Raw genomic sequence first — 17,391 nt, 5'->3', positions numbered from 1 at the left:
TTGGTGAAATATGAAGTACCCAAGTGTAGCATAAATGCCTGAAAAAAGTAAAATGCAAATACATGTTTTTTCGCAATTATTGCTATTTTGCAAAAAGGGTGACAATTTTTTAAAATTTGTAACTAATCCTATATTGTAGGAACTTTAATTACGCAACTTTTACATTAGGGCAGCTTTTCTTGGAAATAAATACTTTTAAAGTTATCATCAAAAAACGAAGAAAAAATTCGAATTTTTCCTTCATTTTTTGACATTTTGATTATTTAAACAATGCTCCGGACCATTTTGAGTGGGAGGATAACTCAGATATTATAATATGAGTTATTTTAAAGCAATTTCTTCAAAAAATTATGAGTCACCTCTCAACATCCAAATGTACTAATATTTTTACAGATGCTCCCTGGTCTATTACATTTCGAAACAAAATTTTAAAAGGTTATAACCAACGCATTTTGATGCATTTCAGTGATGTTACAAACTTTGTTCCACTAAAACGATTTTCTATCGCAGTTTATTGTCTTAATTTTATATATAAAAGTTTATGGTACATTATCTTCTCACAAATCTTTTTGTTTTCCTCATTCAACAGTAAAAAGTACATTTTTGATCTTAAATTTGACTACAAGCGAAAAAAAAAACGTTTCCCGCTAAAATATGTTTTTCTGGATTACAACCTCATTCGGGGCGGCCATTCAATTTCTAATACGTTAATTTTTTTGTTGTTGTAATTATGTATAATACTTTGTTATAATATGCATTTATAAGACATATTATTACTGTGTGTTATTAGTTCGTTGTTACTGGAACTCCTTTAGTATTTATTTATAAGTCAGTAGTAATCATTTACTGCACAAAAGATGAGTAATTCGCTGGTAATACCTTTGGAAAGTCAGACGACTATAAATAAAACACATTCTAATCTTATCTTCTATGTTTTATGACATAATTCGTTAAGTTCAATTTAAGTGGGCTTGTTCATATGCGTCAATATTAACGTTTGTGCATAATACTTATATTTACTCACGATGAGCATTTTTGTCATAATTTAATTAAAATTTCCAATGGCGTATTACTTCCTGGAAACATTTCTCGAAATTACCTCTTCCTTTTTCAATTTTTTAATATATATACATGTAAAAATGTCATTTCCGGAATATCAGCAGCTTAGAAGTTATTTTGGCAGCTATGAATATCTTGCGAATGATAGTTGTACTTTTCTGTGTTGTGACCATGGCCACAGCTGCACTTTATATAAGACTATCGAGAAACAACAATAACTGTGGCCCTTGTGAAAAATTAGTGTTTATGAAATGTCGAAGGGTGTACTCCCCGGGATGTCCGGTAAGAATTTTATAAGATATAGTCTGTTCGCTAAACTCAGACGCAACTTTCTAGATATTTTAGTCGGTAATTTTGCCAATTTTAGTAAAATTGGCAAAAAATAATTACTAAATAGTTAATAATCACTAAATAGTTAGTAATTTTGCCAATTTTTGCAAAATTGGCCAAAAACAAAAAAATTATCGACTAAAATATCTAGCCAGTTGCGTCTGAGTTTAGCGAACCGACTATACTATGATTTTTAGGTAATATTTACTGCAATATAAGCATACGTGCAGATCATTCTTTTTTTTTTCTTATCCTGACTACTTTTATTAGAATCTACCTATACAATCTCAACCTAAATGTTTATGTAGATAATTGACAATAAGTAATAGGACTGACAATGTGACATGTAGGGAAGCATCCAGTGATCCGCCCCTGCTTTTAAACTTAGTCCTCAATATTGACTATATTTGACACATATTTATACAGAATTAATATTGATCAATTAACTCTAACAAAAATTTTCGTTAACGTTCCACTTGTAGGAATTTTATTCAGGTACATTTTTGAGAAAACATTGGGATGCACTAAGTTTCTCTATGTTTTTTCGCGCACTTTTTGATATTCTCTTTGACGTATCTTTGTCCGGTGTTTTAATAATTGATGGCTTCGTTGGTTTTGAACCACTTTTGAACCTAGTCCTTTTCTCAATATTTTGGATAGAAATTTTGATTCCCATAATTTTAGCTCATAAGCCCAAATTGGTTTCAGGATAATTTGTAGATCAATATTTTGTTTCCAGTTGATAATTTTGATTTTCTGATTTTACTTATGACCCAGTTTTTTTCACTTAGTAAATAGGTATCTATATACTTCCTCCAGTTTAATGTTCCATCCAAGTACATACCTAGATATTTGACTTCATCCAATTTACTTGGAATAAATGTAATAATTTGTTTTCATTTATTTTGACTCAATATTTTGTCATCTACTGTTGTATGTATTTTACTTAAGTTCTTTGGTAACATTTTTCAGACTATTTTCTGGTTGTTTTTTGACGATAGTATTGCCGCATCATCCGTATATGTGGCTGTGGTGATATTTGTATCTGTCGATAGGTCAACAGCTTGTGTTTTATTCTCATACTTTATCTGGAAGTTTCTGTTGGTGATATAGAACTTTAAGATTAGGTATCTAGTAATTTCTTCGTAAATTCTGTTTCAAGTTTACATAAGAGACTCTTATGCCAGACTTTATCAAATTCCTGGTTTATGTCTAGGAATACCGCTGAGCACTTAGTACCTATTATTTTCAAAGTCCTCAGGGATTCTAACTACAACCCTATGTACTTACTTGTAATTGTTGAATATTATTTTATAGACCCAACTTGATTTTATGGTATTAGTTTTTTTCTAATATAGGTATTAGCCTAGTAAGTGTCAGCTTTTCAAGAACCTTTGGAAACCACTGGAAGAAAACTGATAGGGTGGTAGGACTGTACATTTTCTGTTCTTTTCCTGGCTTCAGTATCATTGATATCATAATAAGTGCTAATTTTCATTGTGATGGGAAATGAGCCAATCTCATGAGTTAAATAATTTTATCAGAAATTGGAACCCTTTCTTTACGAGATGCTGAAGAGTTTTTCCAGTAATAAGGTAGTTTTGTAAGTGCAGATCTTAAGGGCAGTAAATCATGTACGCAACCAAATACTCACCTGTCAAATTTTGTTTTAGTAGATTTCTAGTTTGTTTGTATTTTACCATCTTTCCTCATTTTAAATTATAATCTATTCAGTTATAAATAATAGCCTGTTGATTTAACTCTGCATGTGGCGCTGGATCAGTATATTTCTACTAGTTTTTGCTTCGTTTTGATTTTATTTGCATATCTATCGATAATAGGCTATTGATTATATTCAAAATAAGATAGCTAAAAGGAACTACAACGTTAACGGGGTTTTATTATTTGATATGGTCCATGGACATCTATGTATGAAAAAACCGTGGAGTGCTACCATTTAAAAGGGTGCGTTTTTGAGAAATAGGTGAATTAGTCCCTGGGCACAGGTTACATTAGAGTGAGTTCTATGCACTTTTGGTACAAATACGTCTACATAAAAATTGTTCCTGGTTAAATTTTCTATCTAAATATAGCTTTTTAAAGTCAAAGATACTTTTTTTTACAAAAATATATTCAAAAGAAAGAGCACAAAGAAACCCAAAAGAAAGAAATTTCGTTTTTTGTCCCATAACTTTTATCCACGGGGATATAGGTATAGAGATTGCTTCACAGAAAAAAAACTTAAATATTTTCTCTTTAAAATGATGTTTGGTAGAGGTCATTAGGATTTACAGTTTTCGAAATATGATTTTTCAAAGTTCGCCACTCACAGCAATTTTGGGCAATTTTCCTTGTTATTTCGCAAATATTGTTCTGTAACTTTTTCTACGTAACTTTAGGTATATGCAATGGTACACGTTATAGGAATAGAAATCAATTACCTTTAAAATGATCTACTGTATAACGTTGTACGACTTTTTTAAAGGGATTATGGTTTTCCAAGATTTTATACTTTTAACGATTTTTTTATAATATAATATAAAAATAAAATAAACTTATTATATATAAATTATAGATTATATAATACTTAATATAAAAAAATATTATTTTTTACATTTTTTACGATTATTCTTGAAATTTCTCATTATAACTTTTCTTGTACATGAATATACTATCTATATATTGCGCAACAAAGAGGGCTTACTTTCTGTTCTTTAAAATGGTGTATCATCTATATTTAAATACATAATGGAAATCGAATGATTCTTTGATATTTTTTTACCTGTATTATTTAAAATTATTTCTTTTACAAAAATTACATAAACATTAGTCTTAAAATACATCACTTTAGTTAAAATTATTTAAACGTTGACGTTTAAAAATTTTTCAAAATCTAAGTCGATCTCTTCGTTAGCATTAGCTTCAATATCTTCCTCTGACACCCCAGTTATCTTAGAGTTCCCACAATTAGTAATTAGTACCCATGCACATGCACCCTTTGCAGAATATTGAACAACTAATTCCTATCTTCCTACAACCGCAGTTTTTTGTACATCCTTTGGTACATTTAAATGCTATTTTTTCAAGCAAAGCTTATGGTGCAGGAGCTTTGACAGTAAATATTGGAATTAATCCATATTTTGAAGTTTGCCCGGCCGAGTCAAGTGGATCCAAAATATTACCTATAAAAAATAAGATTCAATCATAACATACAATCACATAAAAAAGTTATAATGAGGAATTTAAAAAATAATCCTAAAATCAAAAATCGTTGCAAGTACTTATTACAATTTGAAAAAGCATATCTTATTCAAAAATAACCCTAGAATTTTTTATAATACACCATTTTAAAGTAAACAGAATAAGCTTTCTTTTTTATTATATAATATATACCATATAGAAAAAAAAGTTATAATGGGAAATTTAAAAAATAATCGTAAAAAATATAAAAACGCGTTAAAAGTATAAAGTCTTGAAAAAGATAACCTCTTTAAAAGAAGTCGTACAACATTATACAGTAGACCATTTTAAAGGTAATTGATTTCTATTCCTCTTACATGTACCATTGCATATACCTAAAGTTACGTAGAAAAAAGTTACAGAACAATATTTGCGAAATAACAAGGAAAATTGCCCAAAATTGCTGTGAGTGGCGAAATTTTAAAAATCATATTTCGAAAACTATAAATCCTACTGACCTCTACCAAACATCATTTTAAAGAAAAAATATGTGAGTTTTTTTCTCTGAAGCAATGTCTATACCTATATCCCCGTGGACAAAAGGTATGGGACAAAAAAAAATTTCTTTCTTTTGGGTTTCTTTGTGCTCTTTCTTTTGAATATATTTTTGTAAAAAAACGTATCTTTGACTTTAGAAAGTTATATTTAGATAGGAAATTTAACCAGGAAAAATTATTATGTTGACGTGTTTGTACCAAAAGTGCATAGAACTCACCCTAATGTAACCTGTGCCCAGGGACTAATTCACCCATTTCTCAAAAACTCACCCTTTTAAATGGTAGCACTCCGCGGTTTTTTCATACATAGAGATTCATTGACCATATGAAATAATAAAACCCCGTTAACGTTGTAGTTCCTTTCTATAGTACATAATCAATAACCTATAAAGAAAGTTTTATCAAATTTAATTTTAAAATTTATTTGATAGTGAGTCATTCCACAAAGACAGAACAGTATACTTCTATGATTATATTATAGTTTTAACGTATTTGACAATTCAATGTTTTGTTTTAACACTAGAATGTCTGGATTAGCATACCTACCTAGAAAGCCGGAAGGGATCTTTTTGGCCCCACGTTCTTTAATCAACTAAAACTCAGATTAAAGAAATAAATTAAATCAACTCTAGACGGTAGAATCTAATTTTATTTTTTACTTTTATTGTTTAACACATTCGCTGCCCATCAAAAACATTCGGAACACCATACAATTTGCAGTTTTTGATATTTGCCACACATTGCCTTGTTACAACCGTGGCAATGATTTGAAGTATGATTTCCTTTACAAAATATTTTCAACTGATATTTTTTTCGTTTTTGGATAGTAACAGTGATAGTTGTTGGTAGACCTGGTGTTCCTAGACGTAGTTCCAGATTTCGGGAGACAAGGTATGGGGCCCATAATTCTTCACATAGCCGAAGAATAAACTTACGGAAACTGAGTCTACTTCCAGTTATTTCTTTATAAATAATCCATGCATTTATTGCTTCCAAGTCAAGAGTATGATAAAACACGTACATAGGCCATCGTCTTGAAGTTGCTTTTGTAGTATAAAGACGCGTCATTTGGTCCTCTACACCAACAATTTCATCTTTGTGTTCACTTGTGTTCGCCAACAATTTTATCTTTATTACGTAGATGATCAGTACCAGTATAAGGGTAACCATTTACAATAAACATACATAAATATCATTTTACCCATTTGACAGGAATTTGAAAAAAAGGATCGTCGAATTTACCAGAAAACGATAATAACTTACACGGGGCAAATTTGGCCCCTTTAGACTTCTATGGTAGATTTGTTAAAAAAGCCATTAAATAAATTTAGTAAACAACATCTTTTTGTTTTAAATAAGGCTTTGTATTAAAATATTAGAAGTCATAAAATATGAAAATATTATTGCCTCAAATAAAAAAACCACAATAACTCCCTCCGACTTTCTAGTGTTAAAGGAGTGGTCGCTGTGCTTCCACGCGTCTCAGTGTCTCATACGCCTAAGTGTTTACAGATCTCTCTCTCTCTCTCTCTCTCTCTCTCACACACACACACACACACACACACACACTCTCTCCTGTGGTGTTACAGCCCAAGCTGGACCGTGCCCCCAGCATCCGCCTCCAAGTATATCTGTTCTGGCTGTCCTCCTCCAGTTTTCCACTCTCAATATCTCTTTAGCATCGGTTCTCACTTCGTCTATCCACCTCTTCCTTTGTCTTCCTACTGGCCGACTTTCCACCATAGTTCCCCTAAGCGTTCTATTAGGTGTTCTGTAGTTATCCATTCTTATGCCCAGCCTTAAGGTAACGTGCCCAGCGCAATCTTTGTATTTTTGCATAATTTGTTATAGGGAATTCTTTGTAATATTGTTATAACTCGTGGTTCAACTTTACAATCTATTTAAAACTTATAAAATCAGCTAAAAAAATTGTACTATCAAAATCGTCTGAGAAGCTCTAAAAGTGTTGAAAAAGAAACTTCGTCCATAATAAACGATCTTCGTAATAAAACTGACACAGCTCAAACATTTTCCCTTCCAGACCCAGAAAATCTAAATGAATACTTTGTTAATGTGAGTAAAAATATAACATCAACTATTGTGTCACAACAAGATCCCATTTCCTATCTCCCTAATTCAGGAAAGGTCTCGAATTCATTCTTTATAAGACCGGTTGATAAATCTGAACTGATTCAAACAATCAATAATATCAAAAGCAAATCTTCCTGTAGTAACGATGGACTATCCATAAAAATTTTCTCAAATCTCCCAGACAGTGTGTTGGGAGTCCTTATCTCTCTAATTAATGATCCTTTTGAGAAAGGTAAATTTCCAGAGTGCCTAAAGACGGCCATCATTATTCCTCTTCATAAGGGTGGTGAAAAATCAAATGCCTGCAATTATAGACCTATTGCATTACTACCGGTACTCTCAAAAATTATTGAGAAACTCATAAAAGCCCGACTTATGTCCTTTCTCGTTGATAACAATATTTTATCACAAAATCAGTTCGGCTTTCTAAATAATAAATGTACCACAGATGCCATGTTTTCTGTACTACATGAGGTTTATTAAGCATTAAACAATAATCTGCACACTGCCACTGTTTTTTGTGATTATGCCAAAGCTTTTGATTGTGTGAATCACGATATTTTGATAAAAAAACTAGATTTCTACGGAATTCGAGGTATTTTTTCGAACTGGTTTCAATCTTACTTGGATAATAGGAAACAACTGGTTAGAGCAAATGATACAGACTCTAGTCTCAAAAATGTTGTATGTGGGGTACCACAAGGTTCAGTGTTGGGTCCTCTACTTTTCCTTATCTTTATTAATGACATCACTAGCTTAAAGATCGATGGAAAAGTTTTTCTTTTTGCTGATGATACAAGTATCACTTGGAGCAACTCAAATATCGCAACTCTTCATGCTACTATAACTTCTGATCTACTTACAATAAAATCTTGGTCTGATTCAAATTTACTCTCTTTTAACGTAGATAAAACAGTAGCATTGTCCTATAAAGGAGCTCTTCAACCCTTACCTCTTCATAACAGCCAGATCAGTATCGTTGATTCTGTAAAGTTTCTTGGTATTTTTTTAGATAGCAATCTGAAATGGTCCCTTCATATTGATATGTTAAGCAAGAAACTATCCTCAGCTTGCTTTGCAGTAATATCTGTTTCGAAGGAAATGAATTTAGCCTCTTCCAAAATAACATATTTTTCTTTGTTCGAGTCACATCTTCGATATGGTCTCCCTTTTTGGGGTTCTGGTACGGCTGCCCAAACTGATGTTATTTTTAAATTACAAAAAAGAGCAATAAGATATCTGTTTGGCCTCAGAAGAACAACACATTGCAGAAGCTACTTCAAAGATCACAGGATTCTAACACTACCTTCTTTATATATTTTAGAAACTGTTTGCTTAATTCGTAAACATCTACATGTCTTTCCAGCAAGACCTAGACATGACTATTCCACCAGAAATTCTACCTTTGACATCTATTTACCGATCCCGTCCAGTGAGTTAGTAAAGAAATCTAAATTATATTCTGCAAAAAAACTTTACAACCATCTCCCTCTACAACTTAAATCTGCAACATCTTTCCCCAAGTTCCGTAAAATGACTAAAGCCTATTTATCTGAAAGACCATATTATTCAACAGCAGAGTTTCTTAACCAATAACTAAGAAAGTACAGTATTCTTATTTATAAGTATAATCTTAATCTATATTTGAGTGTCATATGCAGCAGCTTAACTTAACTTATTAAATTTCTTAAGGTAGAATATGCAATTTGCAAATTTTTTTTTTAAATTTTGCAATAGATTGTTACTGTTTTTTTTTTGTTTCTCTTCATGATTTTTATTTATATAGACGATTTATATCATTTTAGTAAATTGTATTTGTTTTTTGTTATTGTTCTTATTTATGATTCTTGTAAGCTTTGTCTATAAAATTGTTAAATTTTTCATGACAATAAAGCATATTTCTATTCTATTCTAACTTTATTCTTCGCTTATTATTGTCGAAAATGGATTCCAGTATCTTCCTTAATATATCTTTCTTTCAAAAGTATTAATAAGATTTACAGGTAAACAGGGAGAAGTGTTTTTTTGAAGTGTGTAAAATAAATAATTCCTAGCTGAGCGCTTTCGGCTTATAAATCCATCTTCAGAGCTATGCTACAATGAAAGGGTCTTTAATGAATTATTGTTCTTAGAATTCAAAAGAGTATCTTACGTCAAAAAGTTCAAAATACCACTATGAAGAGAGATGGATCCCATGTACGATATAAAAATACTTCTATTTCTTATGCAGTTTTTTTAATGATGTAAAAAAAACCTTGTCTGTCTGTTGAAAAAATTGCTCAATTTTGCTGTTGGTCTTTGTAGCCAAAGAAGTTAAAAACATTAAATACGAGCAAAAAGGACTTTCACAAAACAATTACATTACATATAACGAATATTTGATCATGGTAAGGTCGTTATGATCATGGGACATATTCGTTATATGTAATGTTATTTTTTGTGTGAAAGTCCTTTGTGCTCGTATTTGATGTTTTTAACTTTTCCGGCTACAAAAACCGACAGCAAAATTGAGCAATTTTTTACCCGACAAGGTTTTTTTTCCATCATTAAAAAAACTGCATAAAAAATAGAAGTATTTTTTATCGTACATGGGATCCAACTCTCTTCATAGTGCTATTTTGAATTTTTTGACGTAAGTTAAACTTTTGAATTATAAGATCGAATATTCATTAGAGACCTTTTTATTGTAGCATAGCTCTGAAGATGGCTTTATAAGCCGAAAGCGCTCAGCTAGGAAGTATTTAATTTACGCACTTCAAAAGTACACTTCTCCCTATTTACCTGTATTCATAAGTGTGTACAAAACTATTTCAGTCTTTACATTTATTTAATTAATAATGTTTACTGTCTTTTCTGTCATGAGCCATGTTTCTACGCCATATTATGTTGCTATTGGTTGTATGATGGTTTTATATATTTATATTTTAAAAACTTTACTTCCCTACGCATGTCTTTAGATCAAAACACCTGCGACAAAGAGAAGTATGGTTTTTTTGCAAAAAACTCACTTAATAGACACCCCTCTTCCTGAAACATACTTTCGAGATCTGCAAAAAATACAGTAGTGGTAAATAGTTTTCTCAATACTGCAGTATTACTAGCAGATTTGCTGGAGTCTATTTTTATTAAAAAACTCAGAAATTTGTTTAAATTAACTTCTGAAGGAACCTAAAGAAAATTTGGATTTTATTTTGTAAGAATTGTTTACGCAACCATAAATTATTAACTTGTAAATTATTACAGTATGTACTTACATACAAAATTAAAGTATTTTGTAATAATTGTTAGCACTTGCAGATTTTGATATTTATTATTGTTTTGCATTACGTACATACCGGTGGCAACCAAGGATATTTTTTATTCTTATCAAATATGTTGTGTTGTTTGCTGTTTCGCAGATGTTTGATAAAATATGCAATGTTTGGTTTGTGATTTATAGATGGAAATATTTAATTACCCTAGTTTACTTAGCAAAAAGAATACCTAATCGAAAATACCGTTGATTTGGAAAACAAAAATAAACAAACAAATCATTTCGGAAAATGGAAATCGAAATGTCCACTTAATTTTACAGTAAAATTGTCACTTGTACCCACCAAAAATACTAAATTCAATAATTCTATCATACAGGGTGTAACAAAAAGGCTAGTCATAAATTAAATTACATTTTCTGGAACCAAAAATAGTTCAATTGGACCTAACTTCTTCTCCATGTACCATGTCCTTTCAGAACTTTTGGTATCATCATAGCTATCTTAATTCATGAGTTACCATAGTATGATAACATCAAACCAATCTCGCAAGTTCTTCAACCATGAAGTTTTTCTTCGTCCTGGAATGCGTTCGACTGCTATTTTCCCTTGCATAATATTTTGTAGAAACCTTTAATTGGGACCTCTCATTACATGTCCGATATACTCCAGCTTTCTCTGCTTGATGCTTTTTTATAATCTCAGTAGTATTGCTGATACGCTCTAGTGTTGTTTCCAAGTAAGAGTTTCGAACTTTCTCCATCTAACCTAACTTACCTTAGTATTAATAATCATCATCATCATTCTGTTTGCCTTATCCCTATGCTGGGTCGGCTTCCCTAATTGCATTTCTCCATACAATTCTATCTTGAGTCATATCAATATTAATCCCCTTTACCAACATGTCCTGCCTAATCGTCTCCCCCCACGTCTTTTTTGGTCTTCCTCTCCTACTCCTTCCAGGAATCTGCACTTCAGCAATTCTTCGTATTGGGTGATTAGCGTCTCGACGTTGAACATGACCAAACCATCTCAACCTATGCTCTCTCATTTTGGCATCCATTGGTGCCACACCTAAACTTCCCCTAATATACTCATTTTTAAATTTATCCTTTTTTGTCACTCCACTCATATATCTAAGCATTCTCATTTTCGCCACATGCATTCGTTGTTCCTCTTTCTTTTTCACTGCCCAACATTCAGTTCCGTACATCATAGCTGGTCTTATGGCTGTTTTATAGAATTTTCCTTTCAACTTCATTGAAGTTTTCCTGTCACACAGCACACCACTCGCTTCCTTCCACTTCATCCATCCAGCCCTAATTCTACTGCATGCATCTCCATATATTTCTCCATTACTGTGTAATACCGATCCCAGGTACTTAAAACTATTGCTTTTTACAATCTGTTCACCATCCAAAGATACCATGTTATTTGTAGTAACTCCATCTTTAAATGAACATTGAAAATACTCTGTCTTTGGTCTACTAAGTTTTAAACCTTTTTCCTCCAGAGCTTGTCTGCACTGTTCCAGTTTTTGTTCTAAGTCTCTTTCACTATTTCCTACTAACACGATATCATCAGCATCCAATAAGCACCATGGAATGTTACCCTGTAGTTTCGATGTTTTCTGGTCCAAAATTAATGAGAATAAATACGGACTAAGCACCGAGCCCTGGTGCAATCCTAGTTTCACATGAAATTTATCAGTCTCTCCCACACCTGGCCTAACACTAGTCGTTACTCCCTCATACATATCCCTCACAATCATTACATATTCACCAGGGACTCCTTTCTTATCGAGTGCCCACCACAGAATCTCTCGAGGAACCCTATCATATGCTTTCTCAAGATCAATGAATTCCATATGAGCGTTTGTGCGTTTGTTTCTTTACTCCTGTATTTCTCCATCAACTGCCTTATAATGAAAATTGCATCTGTTGTTGATCTGCCCTGCATAAAGCCAAACTGATTCTCGGATATTTCGGTCTCTTCACGTATCCGTCTATCAATTACTCTTTCCCATATTTTCATGGTGTGGCTAAGCAGTTTTATAGCCCTGTGGTTTGTACATTGTTGTATATCTCCCTTCTTTTTGTAGACAGATACTAGTATACTGCTTCTCGATTCGTCTGACATTTGCCCAACTTCCATAATTCTATTAAATAAACCTGCTAGCCACCTTGTTCCTGTCTCTTCCAATGCTCTCCATACTTCCCCAGGAATATCATCTGGTCCTACCGCTTTTCCTTTCTTTATTTTTTGAAGCGCTTGAGCCACTTCCTCGTTTGTTATTTCGGTGACCATTGCTGCTACTGTCTCCGTTGACTCTAGAGGCTGTCTGTCAAATTCTTCATTTAATAAGCTGTCAAAGTACTTTCTCCATCTTTTTTTGACATATTTTTCGTGAACTAGTATATTATTATTTTCATCTCGGATGATACCTTAGTATAAATAATGTGCAAATAAGAAAGATAAAATAAAATAATTTCTATTTTATTTTTAATAAAATCATTTTTTATTATAATCAAGTTAAATTTTGGCTTATTTCCCAGTAAAAATAGTGAACTACGTAAATGCCACAAAGAAATAGCGTCAGAACAACACGTAAAAAAAGTTACAGGAGTTTGAAATTACACATTGAAAATCGTTTTTTCCAATTTATCGAAAACTAGTAGATACTTTTTATTAAAACTAGACATTTGGCAGATGGCATTCTTATGACCGAACATCTTTTAAAAAACAAGAGTGCACCCCATAAAACATTTTTTGCTTTTTGTTCCCTTAAAACCCTCCAAATATTTTTGGGCCTGCCAATTTAATTATTATTGTGGTTCCATTAGTCAAACACAATGTTCTTAGAACTTTTTTGCCACTTAGTACTTTTTCGATAAGCCAGTTTTTATCGAGATATTTTGAACATTTGTACAATCCACAACATATTTGTATAAGTAAGATTATGACCTGGTAATAATATTATGAAAATAATATTCTACAATTTTACTTAACCATATACAAATTTGTGGTTAATTTTAAAAAATGTTCAAAATATCTCGATAAAAGCTGGCTTATCGAAAAAGTAGTTAAAGGCAAAATAGTTTTAAAAATATTGTGTTTACCTAATGGTACCAAAATAATAATATTTAATTGGAACGTACACAAATATTTGGAGGGGGAGGGGTTAAGGGAACAAAACACCCATAAGATGTTCCTGCCATAAGAATGCCACTTGACCATTTGCAATAAAAACTCTTTCATAGTTTTCGATATACCTACATATTGGAAAAAACGTTTTTTATTTTGAATCTTAACAGAGCTGTAACTTTTATATGAGCTAATTTGTACTAAGGTAAGATAGGTTCACTCGAACTATTTTTGGACCCAATATATTTAATTCACAATAAAACACTGAAAAACGTTTGTTTTTCTATACTTCCACAAAATTTATTACAACTATGTTATTACTACAGCTGTTTCGGCAAAGTGCCTTTCTCAAGTGATATATTTTACAATGTGTTTGCCTTTTTAAGTCTTTAACTGAAGAGGTTGAGGAGTGGGAAGCTGTTTGTCTCGAGTTGGTCATTCAGAATTATATCTGTATTTTTCAATCTATTAATTTCCATTGATTCTAAAAGTGATAGCTTAAGGCCTTTATTTTGAATATGTAGAATTTGAAACTCTTCATTGAAAGAATGATTATGATCTAGAAGGTGAAGTGCGTATGTAGAAGTGTCTGTTTTTCTATTGTTGAAAGCCCTTTTGTGCTCTGCTATCCGTTTGTCAAAAGTTCTGCCAGTTTGACCGATGTAAGTTTTCGGACAGTCACCACAAGTTAGTTTGTACACACCACTCTGTAGTTGCTTTCTCTTTCGGCTTTTATTGTTTTTAATATGTTTGCTTAAGTTGTTGTTAGTTCTGAAAGCTGGTGTTATTCCTTTCTTTTTTATTGGCTATTTCTGTTGTTATTTTGCCAGTATATGTGAGAGAGCAGAAGGTACTGGGTTCTTTCTGTGGTGGTGGATACACTAATTTCAAGGCTTTCTTATGGAGTTTTTGGTTTAAAATGTTGTTAACTGTTTGTTCGTTATAGCCATTGTTTACTGCTATTTGTCTAATGATATTTAGTTCTGTCTCGAAGTTATTTTTTGTCATAGGAATTTCTGTCAGTCTATGTATCATGCTATGGTAGGCTGCTAATTTGTGTTGTATGGGATGGGATGATGAATTGTGTATAGTTGTGTCAGTATGGGTAGGTTTATGATATACGGAGAACTCATGTTTGTTGTGTAGTCTGGTAATCGTTACATCTAGAAAGTTTATGGAATTATTCTGTTCTGTTTCTATTGTGAACTCAATATTACTATGAAGTGAATTAATGTATGATAGAAATTGGTCAAGTTGTGTGTTAGTTCCTGTAAAGCAGACTAGTATGTCATCCACATATCTCCACCAATATAAGAACTGTTTAAATAAGGGGTGTTTATATATAAATTTTGTGGAAGTATAGAAAAACAAACGTTTTTCAGTGTTTTATTGTGAGATAAAATGAACTTCCATCAAGTAACGGTCGAATCCATCAAATATTTAATTCAATGTATGACCGACCTTTTTGTTACACCCTGTATTTACTCTCCCCGAAAATAAATGTTATCCATAAAGTTTTGTTATATGTGGTTTTATATTAGCAATATATTATTATTTAGGATTGTTAAATGATTTTTTTTATTATTATCGCATAAGTAATACTTTATTTTGTTTTAGCGTACTCCCCCTGCCCGTCAGGCCAATTAACGTACGAGGATATACGCCTACTATGATTACAAAGATGGAGGAAATACTAGTGAATAATAATTATTAGATAGTAATTTAGTCCTTGAGTTAAACTAGTCAGATAAATATACCAAAAATAAGAAAATATCTAATGTAACTCCAACTTTTGCTATAAGTTTATTCCTATAACGTATTTAAACACGAGGAAGCAAGTATTTATTTTAAAATGTTTTAGCAGGTATAAATCATATATTTGTGTACTTTCAACTAAAAAAATGTAAATGACATTCATTGAAAAAATAAATTTTGTATTTGTTGTGTAACTGTAGCTATATAATAATTTTATTGGTAATATGTTTTAAAAGTGAGACTATTAGCTTAAGATAAAACCTAATAAATGTTTTATAAAACATCTGGCGTTTAATTTCTAACTCACCGGAGGGACCACATACGTTCGGATACAGTTGAAGACCTTGGGACCAGAAGGGGGCAAGCCACAATTTCGTCAAAAATGAGTTAAAGTAGAAATCGCACATTTTAAGACCATATTAATGTCCCAAACAGAAAATTTCAGCCGTTTTCTCATAGATGGCGCCGCTGTAGTTAAGTCCCGTTGTGTCACCATTACTTTATATTGCAACAGAAGGAGACAAGCCACAGTAGTAGTCAACATGGCGGCGGAACATTCCCGTGCATGTAAACAGAAAATAGACTTTCCTGAGTTTGATTCTGAACACAGTGACCAAGATCCGTTTTTAAATAAAAGCGAAGATGACAAAGACTATACAGTATCAGGAAGTAGCAGCGATTGGGAAAATATAAACTCAGGAACAGTAAATTTATTTACTGTGTGGCTTGTCCCCTTATGTTATATTTTTCGAACCTAAAAATATTAGGATTGTTCTAAAGGTTGTTTGTGGCTTATACCTTTTTAGTAAAATACCTACTTCATTGTAGGCAAATGAATAGGTTTATAACCCACAGACTTCTCGAGTTTTCTTGACAACTCCAGAAAAGGAGGTGCCTTCTAGATGGAGACACAAGGATACCTAACGACATAAAAAATTAAGCGCAAGATTGAAAAAAATCTAGTTTACGAATATGTATATAAATACAAAAGGGAAGAAAATAGAACCAAAAAAATTAGGTGCACCTTGCGGTTGCAAAAAACAGTGTAGGCAGAGATTGGTGCTTGCCAACAGATTCTACCAGATACTGAGAATAATGAACCACTCAAAGACATTGAACATTTGGGCGACTTTTCAGATATTGAAAATATTGACAACTGAATTATTTTATTTTTGCATTTTATTTTATGTTCATATTTTAGAACATATTTTTTATACAAAAGGGGATAAGCCTCATATTTTTTTCAAAAATTTTTCAAAAACTCAAGAACCGTTAAATAAACATCTGTGTTACTTTTATTGTGTATTTTATATCATATTTCCAAACGATTATGGGCCTTACTACCAAGAAAATTTTAAAAATTGGATTTCAGGATTTGAAAATAAGTTTAAAATGATGTTTTCTCCAAAATATTGTTTGGTGGCATGCCCCCTTCTGGTCCCAGGGTCTTCAATTATCGTCTCTTTGTAAAGACAATGAAATCGACTTTACTAAATAGCAAGACATTTACTCAACATATACAATACACATTAAACTCTCTGATTGCGAAATCAACGTACCATGCTAATGTCCTCAGTTGACTAGGCATTTAAGCTGAATTAAAAAAATAAATGCAATTAAAATACAAGATGTGCGAGTATGGGCCATCATCTGGCACCGATCATCAGCTGCTAAATGTTAAAGCGGTACTCCCAAACAGATACGAAAGAGAAGAAGAGAATACTGAGTCAAATCAGTTAATAAAACAAGTACGGTATAATCTATACAGTTTAAACCAAGAGAGTGTAAAGCTACTGTATAAAAAACGTTTAGGCGAAAAATTAGAAATGGGTAGTTTTGAAAATAGGTACAGAAGAACACTACGAAGACATCAAAAAGTCCATTGTTTTATCATTTTTTCATGTAAGATTTAGCAGTAGAAGAAGCACGAAATGAGATGAAAACCATAAAGGAATAAAACGTACTGGTGGGATGAAGAAGTAGAGAAGGAAATTACAGATAAACGTCGGAAATACCACACGTTC

General features: G+C 32.0%; 1 long non-coding RNA gene across 1 annotated transcript in view; it reads left to right on the top strand.

The window, feature by feature from the left end:
• The window catches only part of LOC114334740 (uncharacterized), a 50,788-nt gene extending 35,138 nt beyond the window's left edge, over positions 1-15,650 (top strand). The window contains exon 2 of the long non-coding RNA XR_003653156.2: positions 15,230-15,650. This is a non-coding gene — a long non-coding RNA (uncharacterized LOC114334740). The remainder of the gene's footprint in view (positions 1-15,229) is intronic.
• Positions 15,651-17,391: the final 1,741 nt, after the last annotated feature.

This window comes from Diabrotica virgifera, chromosome 1 (genome assembly GCF_917563875.1).
Source record: "Diabrotica virgifera virgifera chromosome 1, PGI_DIABVI_V3a".
NCBI classification, from domain to species: Eukaryota; Metazoa; Arthropoda; class Insecta; order Coleoptera; family Chrysomelidae; genus Diabrotica; species Diabrotica virgifera.
The sequence above is the reverse complement of the archived record's forward strand: the minus strand, read 5'-3'. Positions and strand labels throughout refer to the sequence as shown.